At 33.0% G+C, this 20864-nt stretch overlaps 1 non-coding gene across 1 annotated transcript; it reads left to right on the top strand.

Annotated features, from left to right (window-relative positions):
* The first annotated feature begins 19603 nt into the window (after nucleotides 1–19603).
* Nucleotides 19604–19710, top strand: LOC111757390 (U6 spliceosomal RNA). The gene has a single exon (XR_002791751.1). It is a non-coding gene; the product is annotated as a U6 spliceosomal RNA (small nuclear RNA).
* The last annotated feature ends 1154 nt before the right edge of the window (nucleotides 19711–20864 follow it).

Genomic DNA, 20864 nt, shown 5'->3' with positions numbered 1-20864 from the left:
ATTGAACACAGCTGTTTGCAGTCTCCCTGTTTGAATGTCCGCCTTGTGTTCTTTGATACTGTGATTTGAGGAACTATTTTCAAGAAGATAGTGTGTAATCTACTAGCAGGTGATTTCTTACTGTTATGTTTTTTTTGTTTTGTTTTGTTTTGTTTTGTTTTGTTTTGTTTTGTTTTGTTTTGTTTTTGTAGTTCTGTATTGCGTGTACCCTTACGCCGCTTTGGTTTGTTTTGTGTTTTTCTCTTTTTCCTCTTAAATAAAAAAATAAAATAAAATAAAATAAAAAAAAAGAAACTCCCCAAAACAGGTAAATTGTATCTTTGTCTATTTTCTAAATAGAAAATTAAAAATGCTGTTAGATACAACCAGCAGTACATAAAGTCTACTCTTTCTTAATTGATGTGCATTAAGTATATTCTGAGAATTCTTTCCATCACAGCTATAGCCCTCCACATGGTTTAAATATGCACACATTTACATAAATTTAAATAGCACAAGCATGGGCAGTTAAATATAATGTGATATATAGGATGGTAAATTCACATATACAAATGTAAGAAAAAGTTTACATTACTATTTGTTCTCTTCCTTTCTCAAATCATTTTGAAGCTATAATTCGCTTTTTCTGTATACTATAAATAATTGCCCACACTGCCATCAAAGAACATAAAGAGAAACATTGAGCTCTGAATCCTCTATGCCTTCTTCAAACACTATATGATCATAAAGGTAATATTTATGTGCAAATAAATAGACAGATGTCTACAGAGTAGTAATCAATACAATTTCTTCCAAGTCTGTGACTGTCTTACTCTGATCTTTTCTCAAGGCTGTAAGTTAAAGAAGTATGGTTGTAGTTTTACATGAATGAGACTCTATAAAGATTCTACTTAAAGGAATGATAATTAGCTGAATCGCTCTATAGTTTGGGCTAGAAAATGAGAGAAATGGCCAACTGGAAAAGGAAGAAAAAGGAAAAAATCAGGGGAAACAGGAAAGGCTATAGAAACCCGCTGTTTTTTAGAACAGAAAAGTCATGCAACCTAAGACTTCACTGATCCAGGTTTATTGTAATAAATAATTGTTTTGCTTTTTTCTTCTCAAATTTTCTGTTTTTTTTTCAAAATGTGTGTGTGTGTGTGTGTGTGTGTGTGTGTGTGTGTGTGTGTAAGCATACATGTTAAGGAAACTAAAAGAGCAGAAAACATTTTCTGTTGGATCATTTAAATTTTCATGCTTTTGCAAATATGCTTTGCCAGGTAGAGTATTCTTCAGCACTCCTTCCAATTAGTAGAAGTATCCTTGTGAAAAATGTCAACTGTTATCACCTTATTAGTCTATATAGGATTTCCAAACCATAGTTAAAGAGTCCTTTTATGAATTCTAAGCACACAGAATACCACATTTTTTATATCATGCACATCCTTGTGTTATGAGAGTTTAAGAGAGGAGAAGCCATTTAATTTTAGCTTATCCCATAATATAAAATGTTAAATAAATATTATATGATGTTTGTTAAGATTAAATATAGTTACAAAATGAATATACCTATTTTCTATTATAATACATATTATTAAGTGTAAACATTATACTTCATCAGTCTCTCTTCCCATCACTTGGAAAACATACTCCACCCTAAGTGTAAGAGAAGAGAGTTTTATTTTAGATCAGGATATCAGTCCATGATCAGCTGGGTCCAAGGAATAAGCAGCATAGGAGTCTTCATGGCAGGAGGAAAACCACTCAACTCACAACACCTAAGAAGTACAGAAAGAAGGGAGGAACTGAGCATAAGAATATGTCCTTCAAGGTCATTCTCCATCTCCTACCTGCAAGTCTGTTGTGAGCTCACTGGTAATTTACCTACTGATGAGTGGACAGAGCCCATGCCATGATCCAATCACCTTCTGAACATATGAGACTTTTAGGGGACATTTTAGATCTAAAACATAACATAGTATTAGTCTGTTCAGACTGGTATAACAAAGCACCACAGATCAGGTGGCTTATAAACATAAGCAATTTTAAAAATCTATTTGTCAAATTTATAGAGGCTGAAAATCTGAGATCAAGGTGGCAGCATGGTTATATTGTAGTAACATCCATGTTCATTATGCAGAAATACATCTTCTGTTGTTCTAAGATGGTAGAAACAAAGCTAGAGAACTCTGCAAGCTCTCTTTTTCAAGGGCTCAGATCTTACTCAGTAAGGCTTTGCCCTCATGATCGAATGCTCTAGCAAAAGACCTCACCTCTTATTACTATCACACTGGGAATTAGAATTTCAATATGTGAATTTTGAGAGAACAAAAACATTCAATGAATTCCAAAGTAACACTAAGATAATTTTAAATAAGACACTTGTTTACTAAACTTTAGTTTCGTAAACTGTAGATTAGAAAACAAGCATTAATTATTCTGCACACACTGTGTTGCTTTAGAAATCATGTCAGCTTAGAGTCAAACTTAGGCCAAATCAAATAGAAAACTGTTAACATCCTTGTTGGACTTGACTGGGAAGATTCTGAAGTATAATATCAATAAACATCAATAAAGCCAATGATGTAAAAGTGAGCTATTCCAAAGGTATGAGATGAATTATTTTCTTATCAACAAAACTGCTGTTAGTTAGTAATGATATTAGACTAATCTCAACAATAATGTGAATTTTAAAACATCACAGAGAAGCATAAAAAAGCATTTGAAATTTAGCGTTCAACCTACTCAGCTTTTATGTCACATATTATTTTAACTGGACAAGGCTACCTCTTGTGAGGTATGTGGCTTTGTCATCAATGTTCAGACCTCACTGTGAGCTGTGAGTGAGTAACCTCCTGAATCCTTACTAAGCTTCTTTCTTCTTTTTAATTACTGCACCACATATACAGAAATTGTCTTAAGTTTGCTTAATTTGGTCCTTTCATTGGGATAATCAGATGAGCATATAGAATGTAACAAAACAAAAAGAAAGGAGATCAAACCCTCTTGCAAGTTATTGCAAATTTCCAGAAGCTAAAGTCACACTAATGTCATGTTAATGCTATAATGTTACTAAATATACAAAGAGATTTAGAAGAGAAATTGGGTGAAAATTAGTTTTTGTGACATCATTGTCCTTTTCTTACAAGTTCATATGTAAAAGTATAGAAAAACTTAATAAAGAAAAGTAACAGGACATTACAGAAAGTAATGTAAAGTGAATTGAAATTCCTTATAATGAATGCAGTCATTATGTGTTTCAAACTTGAGTAAAAAAGAAGTAAAAAGCAAAGAAAAAAAAGAAGCTGTAATTCCCAGGACACATTTATTTCACTCAGCCTACTAAAATTCAGTAGAATTTACAGATCACTGTTTCCATAATGCTGTCTGAAAGCAGAGGAAGGGGAGCCAGCTCACCTGGTTTTTCTGTTCACTACTCTTTAAGTTGCCTTAGGATACCCGAGGTTTTAAACAATCAGGCAATCCTGCAGCAAATTGAGAGAAAAAATCTCCCTGCATCAAATAGCAGAGTAAAAATATAGCAAGTTGTACTTCCTTAATAATATTTTTAAAAAGTTTTGATATTAGACTGATAAAACCTAACCTCAGCTTTTTCAACTTGGAAAATTAACCCCCTGCAATATTTAAGCCCTCATTTTTCTGGTCCTAATCAAATGCAATCCCTAACTGATTCACCAAATATGATTATTCAACTTAGATAATGAAAATAAGAGCATGTCACATTTGAATTTCTTCCTGTTGTAAAGAATTCTGTTTTAACATTGGTAATTAGCTTAATATCTCAGCTAAGGTCAACATTGGCATCCAATTCACTGAATTATAGGAAAGACAGAAGAGCTGTCTGGATAGTCACACATTTCTCTTCAATTAGAATAGTTCTTCACTGCTGTACAAACTATATATAAGGGATACCTCTTATTTCTGTGTGTGATGGATTAAAAAGCAATGAAATAAATATTAGGAAGCTGTAGGAATACAATAAAACCTCATGATACCAAGGCCAACAATTCTCATGTCAATTTGATAGATATTTTTCAGGCCCTGAATGACATATGCCAGTTATGAAAACCACCAAAGGAAAATTCCAAAATTATTTCACTCAATATTTTATTTTTCCTATTTTAGATGTATCTATCCAACTTGGATAATATTTACATAGTGGTCTAATAACATAAATAGCATTTCTTTTTAACAAGTGTTTGGGAGAAATTGAGCCTCATGGTCAGAAACCAGCCTGAACTTCAGTGTAAACTTTTGTGCAGCCTCACTGGGATTATCCACTACCTCACCATAAAGCCACTTCCGGTTTGCTGGGATTAATCAGCATGGATCTGAACTCTGTCTGCCAATGTTGTCTACCAGTGACAGCAGAGACACACATTGAAGTGGACATTTTTCTTCTTTTTTCCCCCTCTCTTTTCTCGTTTTTATGTTTTATTTTGTTTTTCTTTACTGTTTGTTCTTGTCTGGCTATGAATGGGAACATAGTATCTAGTATTTGTTGTTCTTGTTGCTCTGTTCTGTTAATGTTTTTATTTCTTCTCTTTTTTCCTCTTGTCTTTTTTATCAGTCTCCCAAAATTTACATCTTTCTCTGTCCTACAATCTTGCTTCTGATCTCTTCCTCCTCTTCTATGTCTCTATTTTTTCCACCTAGCCCCTTCTAAATATTTCCCCTGAGAGTAAAATTCATACATTTAAGGCTTACTTACTGAATATGACTTTCTGTTTCATTTTAGTTTTTTTTTTTTTTTTTTTTTTTTTTTTTTTTTTTTTTTTTTGGATAACCAAAACTCTAGTTCTGGTTATCTTCAACTCTGTGGTTGAAGTTGGCAAATTAATAGTTACTTAATGTCTAGACTATGCTTGATGCTATTGTTATTGCTAATTGTAACACTTTAGCTAAAATGATATAGTTGCTCCAAACAGTTGATCTGAGATTCCCTACAGGGCACAAAAAGTACTATAGGCTAGTGCTGAAGAGCCAAGTGGGCAGAAACCTCTCATCCTCATAAATTAATGAGACAGGATCTTGCAACAGACTCAAAACTCAAAAACCAACTACATCTGGAAGACATGTTAGGGAAGTAGTCATTTCCTAAGGACTGTAAATGACAGCAATAAAGTTTCTTGTCATAGGCAATTTACAAATATCAAACCAGGAATTAAACAAACAAAAACATGAAATATAAAGCAGAAAATGAGTTTCAAACAAGATGCAACCCCAGACTTACAACTCCACAAAGGCCACCCTATGGAAAATGAAATAAAACAATCTGAGAGCTACCTGCCTGAAATATCTGAAGTGGTAATAGCAATAATAAAAAAGCAAATGGATGAGGCTCTAGAAAAAAATCTAATCAAATAATTTCTCAGATAACTATAGAGCTGGTGACCATAATGAAAGATGTACTTAGTGGCTCTACAGCAGATATAGATTTAAAAATAGAGTTTAGTAAAATGACAGAAACCGTAACTGTCACATGGACTCCATGTGACAGGTCAAACAGATATCCAGGGAATTAAAAGTAAATTGAAAGTAAATGCAGCATAATGAGTCAATGTGAGGACAGAGTCTCAGACATAGAAGACAGGATTGTGGTTAGTGAATGTGGCTAGTGGTTAGTGTGGTTAGTGAAAAGAATGCTTTCTTAAAAGTAGTAAAGGACAATGGTAAATCAATCCAGGAGCTGCTAGATGATGCAAAGAAAATAACATAAGATTGATTGGAGCCAATGAAAAAGCAAGAGATAAAATAACAGAAAGTCTGCTCACAGAAGCCACAACAGAAAAATTCCCAAGCAGGGAAAAGGATTTGGCACAGAGATAAGTGAAGCATATAGAAGTTCAACTAAACAGGATTAAAAACACTACATCAAGACATATAGTAGTCAAGGTGCAGAATTCAACACCAGAATGGAATATAAATGCTCTTAGAGAAAAGAAATGAATCACCTAATAGAGAGAGCCCATAAGACTTCGCAACACAAGTCAAGGAGAGTTAAAAATGAAATATTTCAATCCCTAAAAGAAAGTAACCTCTAACCCAACTTGATGTACCCCCACAAAAATCTTTTAAAAATGATGGAGAAATAAGATAATTCCACCAAAAGAACACCTGAGGAAATTCATGAACACATATCTTGTACTCCAAAATGCTCTGAGGGATATTCTAGAATGGAATAAAAAGGATTAAAACTCTACCAACCCCATCAGAATGACTCTACCAGGTAAGGCAAGCAATTAAACAGAGCAGGACAACACAGGAATCAACAATAGGAAAATAACATGACAAGGATAAATCAACACATATCAGTTATAACTATAAATTTTAGTGGTGTTAATTCATTAATTAAAAGAAATAGACTGGCAGATTGGATTAAGAAATAAGATTCAACAATACACTACATACATGAAATACATTTATTTTTTTAAAAAAATTCAAAGACTGAGTCAAAGGATGTAAAACAATATTTCATTTGACAAGAATCCAGAAAATAGCAAGCAAAACTGTTCTAGTTTCAGAAAAAGTAGATTTCAAGCCAAGACTGATTAAGAGAGACAAAGTCACTTTATCCTTGTAAAGGTAACAATCCAAGAGGAAGAGATGAGAATCATAAATAGATATATACCAAATATCAGTGTACCCAACAGTATAAAACAGATATAAATGGACATGAAAAATCAAATAAGCACTAATAAAATTATGATGAGGGGCCTCAATGCACCACTGTCAGAAATAGATCAAATGCACAAAAAACTAACAATTAAATATCAGAACTGAACAATAAAAGAGACATAGTACATGCTTAGAGTGAGTGTTCCATTCTGCCTCAGAATATATGTTATTCTGAACTGCACATAGGATGTTCTCCAAAACAGACAACATACTAGCTCATAGAAACAACTTATATAAATTCAAAGGAATTGAATTCATCTCTTGTACATTATTGAACCATAATGCAATGGAAATTGGAAATCACTGGCAAAAGAACTTCATAAACACATGGAAGCTAAATAAAACCCTTTTGAACACCCAATGGGTTGCAAATCATATTAAAGAAGAAAATAGAGAGTTTCTACAATTAAATATTAGTGGCACCACAATATATAAATCTTATGGGAAGCAATGAGAGCAGTTCTATGAGAGAAATTTACAGTAGTGAATTCTCATATCAGAAAAACACACTGAGCTGAAATAAAACAATGATTAACCTCAGTCTTCTGGAACAAAAAGAACTAGTTAAATCCAGAGAGGAAATTATGATCTGAGAATAAATCAGTGCAATGGAGACTAAGAAAACAATACAAAAAGAATCAATGAATCAGAGTAGGTTCTTTGAAAGATTAAATAAAATTGACAAAACCTTAGTCAACCTTATCAAAAAAGGATAGAAAAGACTAAAATCCATGGAATTAGGAATGAAAAAGGGGAAATCACAACTGATCCTGTGGAAATTTGGAATATCATCTAAATCTTCTTCAAGAATCAATATTCTAATAAGATAGAAAATGCAGATAAAAATGACAAGTTCATGATACATATGAAATACTAAAGTTGAATAAAGAAGACATAAAAATTCTAAAGAGACCTGTATCAGTTAAAAAGTTGGAGATATAATTAAAACCTTACCAACAAAAAAAAAGTCCAGATTAACTGCTGGATTCTATCAGAAATTTAGGGAAGACATACTGCTGCTATTCCACAAACACTTAATGAATTTTAAAGAGAAGCAATGTTCCCACACTTATTCATGAAAACAAGGATTATCCTGATACCAAAACCAGAGAAGAATCCAACCTTGAAAAAAGAACCACAGGCCAATGTCCCTAAGAAACACAGATGAAAAATCCTCAGTCAGATGCTGACAAACAGAATGCAGCAAATCATCACAAGGATTGTACACCATGAACAAGTAGGACTCATCCTAGATATGTAGCGGTGGTTCAACACATGCAAATCAATAGACATAATACACCATATAAACAGAGCCAAGAATAAAAATCATGGTCATCTCCACAGGTACAGAAAAATTGCTTAACAAATACAGCACCTATTTGTGATAAAACACCTACCAAAAATTGGTCTTTATCTCAACTTGATAAAAGCCATCTATAACAAAACAATAGCCAACACCATACTAAATAGAGAAAAACTGAAAGCTTCCACTCAAAAATCAGGAATTAGACAAAGATGTCCACTATCACCACTCTTATTCAATGTAATCCTGGAAATATTACCAGGGTAATTAGACAAAAGAAAGAAATAAAAGGAATGAGGATAAGAAAAGTAGAAGTTAAATCATCATTATTTGTAGATGATCTGATACTCTATATAGAATACTCTAAAAACTCTATGACAGAATTTTAGATTTAATAATCAAATTCAGTAGCTAGATACAAAGTTAACACTCAAGAATCAATAGTCTTTCTGTACATGAATAACAAACTCTCTGAGAGAAAAATTAGGCAAACAATACTTTCCACAATAGAAGCCCAAAAAATTAAATACCTGGGAATCACCCTAACAAAGAAAGTAAAAGACCTCTAATTGAAAATTGCATTCCCTTAATGGGAGATTGAAGAGAATATCAGAAAAGGGAAACTTTCCTTTGTTCTTGGCTAGGAAAAACAAATACTCTAATATATCCATTCTCCCAAAATTATTATACATATTTAATGCATCACAATCAAAATTCTAACAGCATGTCTCACAGAAGTAGAGAAAACAATCCTAAAATTCATTTGGACCACAAGAGATGTAGAATATCAAAGGCAATTCTGAGCCATAAAGTCAAAGAAGGGGACATCAAAATCCCTACTTGAAACTTTACTACATAGCTACTGAGACAAAAAAAAAATCCATACGCTACTGGAAATAAACAAAAAAACAGTGTGGAGATTCTTCAAAAAACTAGTACTAGAGATCCCATTGCACTTAACTATTTCCCTTCTTGCTGTGTTCCCAAAATAATTAAAAGCATAACATCACAGCAATCTGTGCACAACTATGTTTATAGCAGCACAGTTTGTAAAAGCTAAATCTTGGAAACAGTCCAAATGAACATCAACCAATGAATGGGTAAAGAATATGTGGTTCTTGTATACAATAAAGTAATAGCCATGAAGAAGAAAAATCTTAAGACAATTTTAGGTAAGTGAATGCATCTTGAAGATATACTCTTAATTGAAGTAAATCAGACAATCATGTGTAGTTACCACATGGTTTCTCGGTTCTAAGAAACAAAAAGTGCAAATAAGGACCAAAACATATAGATGTATAATAGATATTGTGAAATAGTAAGACAGTATTCAAATGTGAAATAGAATTAAGAGGAGGGAGAGGAAAGGAAGGAAGGGAAAAGAAAAAAAGCATGAAAAGGAAAACTGGATACAAAACTTTTTAAAAATGGAGTGGGAATGAGGAGTTGAAAGAAGGCTAGGTGAATGGGGAAAATGAGTCAAGTTATATCATGTACAAGTTATATCATGTGCATAAAATTTCCTATGATGAATGTGATCATCAAGTATACCTAAAATGTACTAATAAATATAATTAATTTAAAAAAAATAAAATAAAAGAGAAAAGAAAACTGGACCATCTGACAAACACAAGTCTCATGTAAGGTAGAACTTTCCTGGACTTTAGAACTCTAGAAAATGGTAGTACTATCATTTCACTAAAACTTTAAAAGCTTTTTGCTTTTAATTTTCTGTCAAATGAAACTCAACGAAGTTACTTGGCAGCAAAGTACTGTGTCTTTCTACTGTGTTTATCTCATAAGTATTTTCCAAAGATTGTCAGACATATTTTGCATGGTAGCTGCCATTGGCTTCCAGATGCATTCCCTCATGATCTGCATGATGGTCCTGCCCTGAAGAGCTATTCTGCAGTGACAGCCTACTGTGCTCCTCTTGCTCTATGTGAATATCTGAATCAGATGAATTTTTAAAGAAAATAAATGTGTTTTTTTAATAGTTCTGGAACCTACAGGTTCTAAGGTTCGAGGATGCACCTGGTGAATGCCTTGCAGCTGAGGTACCTCATATGACTGAATGGGTAACCATGAAGCAGTCAAATTGTGTTTTACAAAAAAGCTGGCCTCTAATCAATCCATTAAACTTGGGAATTGATTCACTATGAATGGCCTAAAGTGAAGGACTCTCTTGCTCTCTGATTTTGAACCAAGCTTAGCTAAGGAGAGGAGCTGGCAGGAGTCTGAATGGAGAAAAGGTAGTGAAGTTAAGGTATGCATCCTTTTGGCTCCCTCTTGTGAAGCAGCCAGAGGACTATCTGTTCCTTTGGCTAAATGTCACCAAACTCTCAGGGTGTCTTTATTTTATTTTATTTTTTTTTAAATTTTATTTAAAGAAAGACTAAACAAAACAGAAAACAGGTAGAAATAATACATACTTTCAAATAAAAGATAAACAGTAATAAATCACTAGTTGATGATTATATATAGTCTTCATAAAAATAGTTGTTCAAGATTAAAAAATGAAACATACAAAGTAAGGATTCAAATAATGAGACTGCAAATGGTTCTGTTCAACTATCCATCAAAAATTTAGTAATATGGTTATCAATGTTATACACTTAAATATACAAGCAGTTGTCCATATTTTCATTTATGTTGAGATTAAACAAACCATAGCAGGCTAAAATCACTCTGAACAAAGAATAATAATATTGCTGGATTTCACATCATGACACTACAGGGTCAGCACTAGTGTCTCTTTTTCTTCAAAGTATTTGTTCATTTCATCATGCATTATAAGATTAGTCTCGTAAACTGTTTATAGGTTCTATGCATGCATGAGTCTTAACATGTATTTCTATCCTTTCTATATTAGAGGGAGAAACAAAACAAAGCAAGACAAAATGAAACATATTCCTATAAACACAAGAAAGGTAAAAGACATGGGGCTGGGGATTTAGCTCAGCGGCATAAGTGTCTGCCTTGCAACCAGGCAGTCGTGAGTTCAATCCTCGGTACAGATAAAAAGGAAAAAGACAAAAAAAAAAAAAAAAAAAAAAAAAAAAAAAAAAAGGAAAAAGACATATAAAACCACTGTACAAGGCGTTCTACAATGGTTACTGTGTTGTCTCTTGTTATCTTCAATAGAATTGGCTATATCATCAGACATAGTATAATTCAATATGGCAGTGCATAAAAATATTAATAAAAACAAAACTTTTTAGATAGTGTAAAACTTCAAAAACAGGTAATAATAAAATCAGAATTGGTATCATAGTGAATCTTGTCACCCTCAGTGTAGTTGCCTGTACTCTCAGACTTAATGCTATCAATGATAATAGTTTTGAATAAAATCTGTCGATACCAAACAGCAATCAAGCAAACCAGATTTAACTAAGATCAGTCATGATAAAACAGCATAAGTTATACATATCCCTGAGTAAGTTAATAGAAAATTAAAGATGATTACTGTACTATATCCTGTTATTTTTGCGATAGCTATCTGTGCCCTCAGATCTAGTGCAAGTGGGACACAATAAAATCTAAGCAGAGCGGTGCAAGTAATGTAGGTTTTTAGTTCCTGATACGCTATTAACATATCCTCTGCCATCTTTTTAAGACTGTTCCTCCCCTTTCACTCTGCCAGGGTACACTGCATGTTTGGGTCTCCCCAACACCCTCAGTTTTTAGATTAGGGAGGCAAAATGCTATTTATCTAAGTGGTTCCAAACCTTCTCCCTCGTAGACTTGATCTCTAGTTGTATCCTTTACCTATTAAAGCCTGTCTTTCCAACATATCTACAAATATTGGTCGAGTTGCCCCTATTACTCTCTGGTTCCCTGTCACATATACCATTGTTTTCTCATATTTGATTTTCTGGGCCATAAACACTTTTTCAGATTAATTATATTTCCTATAAGGAGCATCTTGGTGGACCCTACTTCCTGATCTACTCTGCCTGTGTTTCTCTCTCTCTCTCTCTTTTTTTTTTTAGTGTATCCAGGCCATCTATATTAGAGATGATAGCCAACCTTCTCTTCCTCATTTCTGTTGTGCTCTTTTCTGCCATTAGTTGTCTGCTTTTCTTCTTCATTCCACTTTCTGCTCCATTCTGCCACTGTTTCTGAAATCCTGGTACTTTTCTCTCTCTCTCTAGAATGTCCTTCAGTCTTCTCTGTAGAGTTGGATTAGTGGTTGCGAATTCCTCTAGTTCCTCTTTATCTCGAAAGCATCTTGTTTCGACATTAATTTCTAGAGTCAGTTTTTCAGGGTACATCAATCTGGGTTGGAGGTTATTTTCTTTCAGGGCTTGGAATACTTCACTCCAAGCTCTTCTTGATTTGATGGTCTGTGTTGAGAAGTCTGTCATGATTTTGATGGGTTTTCCTTTATATATGATCTGTTTCTTTTCTCTGATGGCTTTTAATATTCTGTTCTTATATTGAATTTCTGGGATCTTGATTATTATATGTCTGGATGTAGCTCTGTTTTGGTTTTAGGAGGCTGGAGTTCTGTATGCCTCACACATCAGAATACCACTTCCTTTTCCTATGCTTGGGAAGTTTTCCATAATTATTTCTGTGAATAGCCTTTGTAGTTCCTTTGTAACTCTGCTTCTGCATTCACATTTTTTATTTAAGTTATAGATCCTCTTGTCATTTTCTAGCCTTTGTATTGTTACTGCCTCTTTCTTTGTTATTTTTAAGAAGTTTTCCTTTCATGATCACACATAGCCAACCTGTCTTCCAGTTTGGATAATCTATCCTTAGTTTCTTTCAAGCAGTTTTTCCAGCTTTCAATGAAGTTTTTTATATTTCCTGGTAATCTCTTTGAACATGTTTCATGTAGTCTATGTTTCTTTTTACTGTTCATCAAAGGTTTCTCTCCTTTATTTGTGCTCCTCCATTCTTCTTCTGTGTCTTCTTGAGAGGCACTTTGCAATTCTTTTATTAATCTACTCCTATCTTGTTTTACATGGTTAAATGTTTCACTTTTGAACTTGTCTATGAGGTCCCAGAGATATCTCTTTATGTCCACTTGTGCCGTGTCTGATATTGCATGTTTGCTGTCCTCAGTCTCTTTTGTATTTACCTCTCCTGGATAAATATTCTGATAGCTTTCAGAATAACTGAAGTTTTTGTTTTGTTTTATATTGTTTTTATACTTAGGTCACTTTTTATGACCTTCCATTAACTGCTTACATTTAAATGAATATTTGTTCAATTCCAAAAGTACTTGCACATTTTCAGCTTTTAGTTATTTTATTCTGTTATAATAAATTACTTTTTTGTATTTCATTAAACCTTTAAAATATATGTCTGAATAAAATGCCCTTTTAAAAATAATAACTAGTTCATTTTATGTACTTTCTATATTCCAGTCCATGACAAATTAAGAAAATAGTAGATAAAGCTTCTTCAATAATTGAGGCAATTATGTATTTTACTATATTATAATGTATTTGACTGGATTGTATATGATCATTTTATGAATTCACATTTTGCATTTAGCACACATAAAAAGTTAGTACACTGCTTTTTTGTACTTGTATTTTAATTTTATCTATTAAAAGTGAATTCTTTTCTTATTTTTGCTTTTTTTCTCACTAATTTTCCTTGTTCCTTTCACCTTCTTGGATTCAATGACTATGATAACTCTCTGTTGATTATGAAGAAAAAATTCTCCAAAGGCACTGTTCATTGTATTCATATAAACTAATTTCTTTTCATAGTTTCATTTCTTTCTGTAATTTCTACTTAATTTTCTTTCTTTAATATAGTTAATATAACTCTAAAATAGTTCCTTTCCTATTCCATTTTAATATAACTTAGCCATAGTTCTATTCACTTCTCATATTCTATTTTACTTCTCATATTAAATTTCTATTAGCAAGCATCATGATTTCCTCACTTTTATAATGAAAGTCAATAGATAACAGAATACATAGAAACTTTTGCAAGTGTCATTTATGCAAATGTCATCAGAAATAAAACTGACTACTATGATTTGGAAGCAATTTAAAGTTTTTTTAAAATGTTATTGACTGAACTATGTTCTTTTAAGATTCATGTCTGCAGACTCTAATCGTCAGTATGACAGCATCAGGAGACAGAGCTTTTTACAAGTATTAAAAGTAAATCAGGTCAGCAGGTGGGACCCTAATCCTGCACTGTTGGTATTCTTCTTAGAAAAGAAAGAGAACAGAGATGACCCTCACATACACCCCACCCCATCACAAGGCACAGGATGAAGACAGTGGCTTACAAGACAGTGAAAGAGCCCTCACCAGGAATCAAATCAGCACACACATTGATTTTACTATTCCCAGTCTATAAAACCAAGAGAAAGATAAATTCTGCTGTTTAAACAACCCAACCTGGAGCATTTCCTGTGGTAACCTAAGTTCACTAATACAATGTGTAGATATAAAGATTATAGAAAGGAGTATATTTAAATGTATTAGCAGTAATACTAGAAAATACAGAATTATCTGTCAAGATTGGTAATTTGTTCTATGAACTACTGAGATAATATTTGTCTTAAACACTAATTTGTCTTAAATGCGAATAATGAATTATGACTAGGTTATATTAAAATGGATTATGAAAGGAACTATTTTAGAGATATAGTTGAACTTCACTGAATAGATATCCAATGGAACAATGGAAGCATCATTTAAGAGTGAAAAGAACAGCTATGAAATGGTCATCTTGATCAAAATGTAATAATATAAAATGAAATTTTTTATGTTATACACAGTATAACAAATACAAATTTAAGTAAATTGATTTCATGTATTTTTGCTTTTTAAAGTAACTAAGTGTTCTAAGACTGTTTCTTATACATTTCTAAAAGCCATAAAACAGTAAACTGAGTAAATTTCCACTGAATAAGTCACCATAAGAAGAAAGGTAAATAAATATTATGTGGTCTATTTGCCAGCACTTAAAACTATAGGAGATACCCAGGGGTTCTGGTGAAGCAGCTGAAGTAGTACTAGATGACCTTAGAGATTAATGAAGATATATCACATGCAGCATTTTCTTAAACATGACCAGAACTTCATTATGATTGTTTATATCTTTAAATTTTAGTTGTATTTACTATATGCCCATATTTAGATCATACTTTTAGTGACTTTAACTTCTTATTAAAAAGAAACATGAAAATTAAGGACATTGTGACAATATAAAATATTTTAAGAATATTTCCAAGGTGATATGTAAATTACAATACTGTCATGGCATTTAATTCCAGTGTAAATTTGCAAGAATTATAATTTCTTTTAAAGTATCATTTCATTAGCTATAGTTATGGTATGTCTAATTTCTACTAATTGTTGAGTAACTTAAATGTATAACTTTAATATAAATATAAAATAATGTATATGCAGTTCTTTACAACTGTTTTTGTTAATACTAAAATTCAATTTTTAGACAGCTAAGTATTTTAATCAATATTTAACTAGTGCCATCAATTAAATAATCTTTGCCATCAAGATTCTTATGATTTGTGAAGGTATAACTTGATTTTACTATGCTTTCTAAAAAGCAAATTATTGCATTCCATTATGTATGGATTTTTTGATCTGAAGTATATTTTAAATTATAACATGGATAAATCAATATACTTTTTTTCTTTATGTTTGTGTGTTTGGTATCTGTTGGACTATTATTGACATGTCAGAAATATTATCTTCTGATATTCAAAGTAAGAAACACAATTCACTTTAAAAGATTACAAAGAGTTTTAATGAATCACTGTAAAAGATGGAGAATCACAAAGTTCTCAAATATTCTTAGCATTTTCCTTGGTTTCATGTATATGTTATTCATTTATCTGAATTTGACAATGGCAAATCTCTTTGACCTTGACAGTCTAATAACATTTAACATTACTCAATCCAATATAATGTAAGTTTTTCCTATTGAAGAAGTGGTTAAAAACTGCTTAAACGATAGTCTCAACTTTTAATTCTCTCCGTGACTCCTGGTAGAAGACTTGCACTCAGGTTCTAAAAGATCCTAAAAGTAGAATGCAAAGAGGTAGAGAAGTTGTTAAAAGTATTAAGAGGATAAAACTTATTAGGAGAAATAAATCCTTCTCTATTTTTGTTCTTATTTCTTAGAAATCAGAAATTATATTGACTAAAGAATAAAAAGAAATACATGTTGATTGTTTGTCAGAGACTCTTTTGTAGCCCAAATATTCAAGAGTTCCATACATAACAACAGTTTCAGGGCTGGAAGAAAAAGGAACAGTATGTAGGTTTCAAATGACTATGCTCAAATATAATTGGAAAATAAAAATTTTGATTAGAAGCACTACTTTAGGGGCTAGGGGTTTAGCTCAGCGGCATAAGCACCTGCCTTGCAAGCAGGCAGTCGTGAGTTCGATCCCCGGTACCGATAAAAACGAAAAAGACCAAAAAAAAAAAAAAAAAAAAAAAAAAAAGCACTACTTTACATGAAACAATAATAATGAACAAAAGTATTCAGAAAATTCAAGAATGTTAGTGTTGAGGCTATAAACACAGAAAAAAAATGAAAATGGAAGTGTCTAGTCCAGCAGTAAATATCTGATCGCTCCATAGTGAAAACTATACACTGTAGTTGTCATGTGATTAACTGGTTACCAAGTTCTCTTGGAACTTGGTACCGAGTTGGAGAGGACTGACTATCATTGCTACTTAAATATAACATCATCAGTGCAGTGCAGTGGTTTGGTAAATCATCCCATATGCTTAATTCATAGTATCCTTATTTTGTTTCATAATCTCATGGAGAAAGTTGTTTAGGCAGGTAAATCCATATACACTAGGTATTTAACTTAAACACATTTTTTTCAAATCCATTTTATTTCAAAGAGAAAAAATAAAATAAAATTCCAAAACACAATAATCGGGACAACCATAATACATGCACTGTGCATTGTCCTCCCCCCATCAGTCCCTCAGAGCACAAGATACCTGCATTCAATTGTCTGACCAATACAAGTACAAATCTTTATCTTCAAAGAACTCAGGAAATCAGTAGGATAATTATCTTAAATATCTAGATAGATAGATAGATAGATAGATAGATAGATAGATAGATAGACAGATATACACACATATACATATATGTACATATATTGTTTCTTTTGGTATCTCATACTACTGAGACAATATGATGCTTACATATACATGTTTGATTTATTTCACTTACAAGTATGGGCTCAAATTACATCCATTTGCCTATAAAAGTCTCACATTTATCCTTCTTTATGATCTCTTGGTTTCATGTATATGTTATTGATTTGTCTGAAGTTGACAATGGCAAATCTATTTGACCTTGAGAGTCCAATCACATTACCACATATTTTTTATCTATTCTTAAGTTAATGGCATTTAGGTTTTTTCCAAGATCTAGCTATTATAAACTGTGATGCTATAAACATTGGCACACACATATGGCCATGGTATGATCTTTTTAATTCTTCTGGGGAAATACCCAGAAGGGGAATAGCTGGGTCAAGTGAGACCTCCAATTGTATTTTTTTGAGGAATCTCCACTCTGATTTCCACAGTGGTTGCACCAGTCTGCACTCCCACTAACAGTGGAGAAGAGTTTCTTTTCTCTGACGGTCATTCCAGCATTTGCTACTGGTTAATTTCTTGATAATAGCCATTCTTTCTGAAGTAAGATGGAATTTCAGTTTGTTTTGATTTATATCTCTAAAATGGTCACTGATATCGAACATTTTTCATATGTTTATTTGCTGTTTGTATTTTTTCATAAGAAATATATATTCATCTCAGATGCCCATTTTTGGATTGGGATTTTGAGTTTGGGAGGACTGTTTTTGAGTTCTTTATATATTCTTCATAGTAATCCTTTGTCTGAGGAACAGCTGGCAAACATATTCTCCACATTGTGGGTTGTCTCTTCACTCTGTTGCTGGTTTCTTTTGCTGTGATAAAGCATTTCAATGAGATGATATCCCAATTGTTGATTATTTGCGACAATTCCTGTGCAGTAGAGGTTTTGATCCTAAAATCTTTGCCTACGCCGATGTTTTCAAGGGTTTTATTTATTCTACCTTTCAACAGAGTTAATGTTTCCATTTTAATATTTAGATCTTTGAGTCATTCTGAATTTAGTGTACTGCATGGTAAAAGATACACGTCCCACTTTAATCTTCAGCATGTTGCATAGCCAATTTTTCCAGCACCATTTATTAAAGAGGATATGATTCTTCCAGTGAATGTGTTTAACACCTTTATCAAAATTAGGTGGCTTCCAATCTGTTTCACTGATTGTTGGGTCTATTTTTTGTTTTGCTTTGGTTTGATTTGGTTTGGTTTGGTTTGGTTTTGGCTGTTTGTTTTTTGCCAGTACCATGCTGTTCTTATCACAGTAGCTTTAACTTAAACACTTTTTTTTTCTAAAGAACATTATGAATTTACAGTCTTTGTGATAAGCATTTCCATTTGTCAGAAATATTTCTTCTTATAGACTTATTCCAAGTTCATAAAATGTATACCCTCATAATTTTTTCCTAAGCATTGACATGAAGCATGCTTTCTTCCATCTTAAACTCTCACTGTGATATAGATAGTTCTTATGCTTTCTAAACACAAGAAAAACACGTTTTATATTTTAGTGTGTTTGTTTTATCCCAGGAACTAGGATAGCAAAAGAATTGTCCTTTATATCCAGGCCTGACCCCAAAACTCTTTCATAATATTCGTTCTGTTACCGTCTCCCTCTCACTCCCAGATTTCTTCCACTGATCTTTGCCAAGCACATCAGAGGTATCAGTTCCAGCGAGGGACTCAACGTCAAGTAGCAGGACAGCAGCTAATGAAAGGATGGCTTCTTGGAACACTTTCTGCTTAGGAGGACACACCTCAGGCTGTGCATAAGAAGAAACTGCTTTGTGCTGCACAAGAAGAAATCACTTTGTGTTTAATCTGCAGGAGTTTGTAGGCTTTTGTTTTGATTTCAGCTGCTAAATTACTCGTATGAATAGACTAAACAACTGCTGAACCATTGGCCACTGCCCTTGGGTATGTGCTGTTTTCCACAAACTATGTGCCCTTCTAATTAAAGTTGACAGCAGCACACTCAGTGAAGGTAACGTCATACAGCCACAACAGACAATTACAATTCCACAGCCGTCAGCATAATATGCTGTAGGGATCCCAAAATGGTTCTCTTCAATCAACCAGTCATACAAAATGTTCCACAAGTCTCGGTTGTGTATTGAGGATGAGGATGGGGATTGTACTTACATTGGTGGAAATGCCCAGTACTCCTCACTTCTTCCAGCTGTATTTGATGACAAATAGCACTATAAGTGCCATGTTTCACAAGTAGGTAAGCAAAGTGAACAATGTGTCTGGGGTAGGATATTCATTTGTTCTGCACTGAGGCAAAATTGTTTCAAAAAATGACACATTTACTTGCTTGTAAGGATTAGAATGTACTATAGTTATTTTATCAGTCTTTTTCACACACTTTCTGAGGCTTTTCATCAACTACAAAGTCTTTGAGCATCTTGATTTTCTTGGAGGTCCATATGTACTAGAGGTGGAGTAAAGACACTGAATCATTGTGCAGTACGTTAGAATAGTCCGTATAGTGCTCGCTTCGGCAGCACATATACTAAAATTGGAACGATACAGAGAAGATTAGCATGGCCCCTGCGCAAGGATGACACGCAAATTCGTGAAGCGTTCCATATTAAAAAAAAAAAAAAAAAGAATAGTCCGTATAAGCATCATCCTTGGGAATAACTAGTGAAAATCAAGGGTGCCTGGGGCCAAAGAGTTACCAGATTAGTACCTGACTGACCTTCTCCATTAAGAAGCTTTAGTTTGTGTGTGCTTGAGTTGATCCTTGTCCCAAAAGATATCCTGCAAATATTACTGTAGTTTAAAATCTTCATAGGAGTGACATTGTTGTCATACATAACTATAATGGAATAGTTTAATCAGGGAAAATTATTAGTCATGAAACCATTCCAAATGATATATAATGATAGATGAATGAAAGTAAAGATTTTAAAAAGCTAATAGAAATTTAAAATGCAAACATTGAATCTTACTCTATACAAATTTAACAAAAATCATATAAAAGGTTTTGCAACAATAGAATGAAATGAAGACCCTTATAAAAGGATCAAATATCTTACCATAGATTGAAATAAGTGCCATAAAGTGGGTGTAACATGAGGGAAAAACCTGACCTAAGTAAATTTGGAAATAAGTAAAGAGTAACACTAAAAGCAAATAGGAAGGTGTCCAAGAGAATGTAGGTGAAGAGAGGAGCAGAGGAAGGAGAAATAGGTAGAATAAAAAAATGCCATGTATAGGAACCTAATAGCATTAATGAATATAAATAATGTGTGTCATCAGCATAAGGTTAATAATATCAACAAGAACAAGAATTGGAAAAAAGAATTTAAAGGAGAAGAAGGGAGGTAGAAGAGGTGGGAAAGGGATTTAAAAAAGAAACAAACTGTATCATGTGCATATACTTACTCCCCAAGATGACTGTAAACTGCATTTACAACAAATATGTACTAGTGAAATGATAAATAATAGCAATGTGAACCAGATATACAAGTACTATGTTATAGTTGATAGCTCTTCTTGAAACTATTATGCAACTATACTGAATTCTAACACTTACCGATGGATGACAAAAGAGTCAGGTTCCTGACTGTGTGATTGTTAGAAGGGAGATTCCAGAAAAGCAATGAAAAGTAACCAGAATGATTAGCATGTGGTAATGAGTTAGAGTCAAAGAGGAGTACATTTCACAGCCCAACCAAATGCATATAAGCAGCCCCCATAGAAGTTCAAAATAATACTGTTTATCACATCTCATATGTATGAAC

This window comes from Cavia porcellus, unplaced genomic scaffold (assembly GCF_034190915.1).
Source record: "Cavia porcellus strain 051 isolate PalLab524CR breed Dunkin Hartley unplaced genomic scaffold, mCavPor4.1 scaffold_1, whole genome shotgun sequence".
NCBI lineage: Eukaryota > Metazoa > Chordata > Mammalia > Rodentia > Caviidae > Cavia > Cavia porcellus.
Note: the sequence above shows the minus strand (reverse complement) of the source record. Positions and strands in the feature narration are given on the sequence as shown.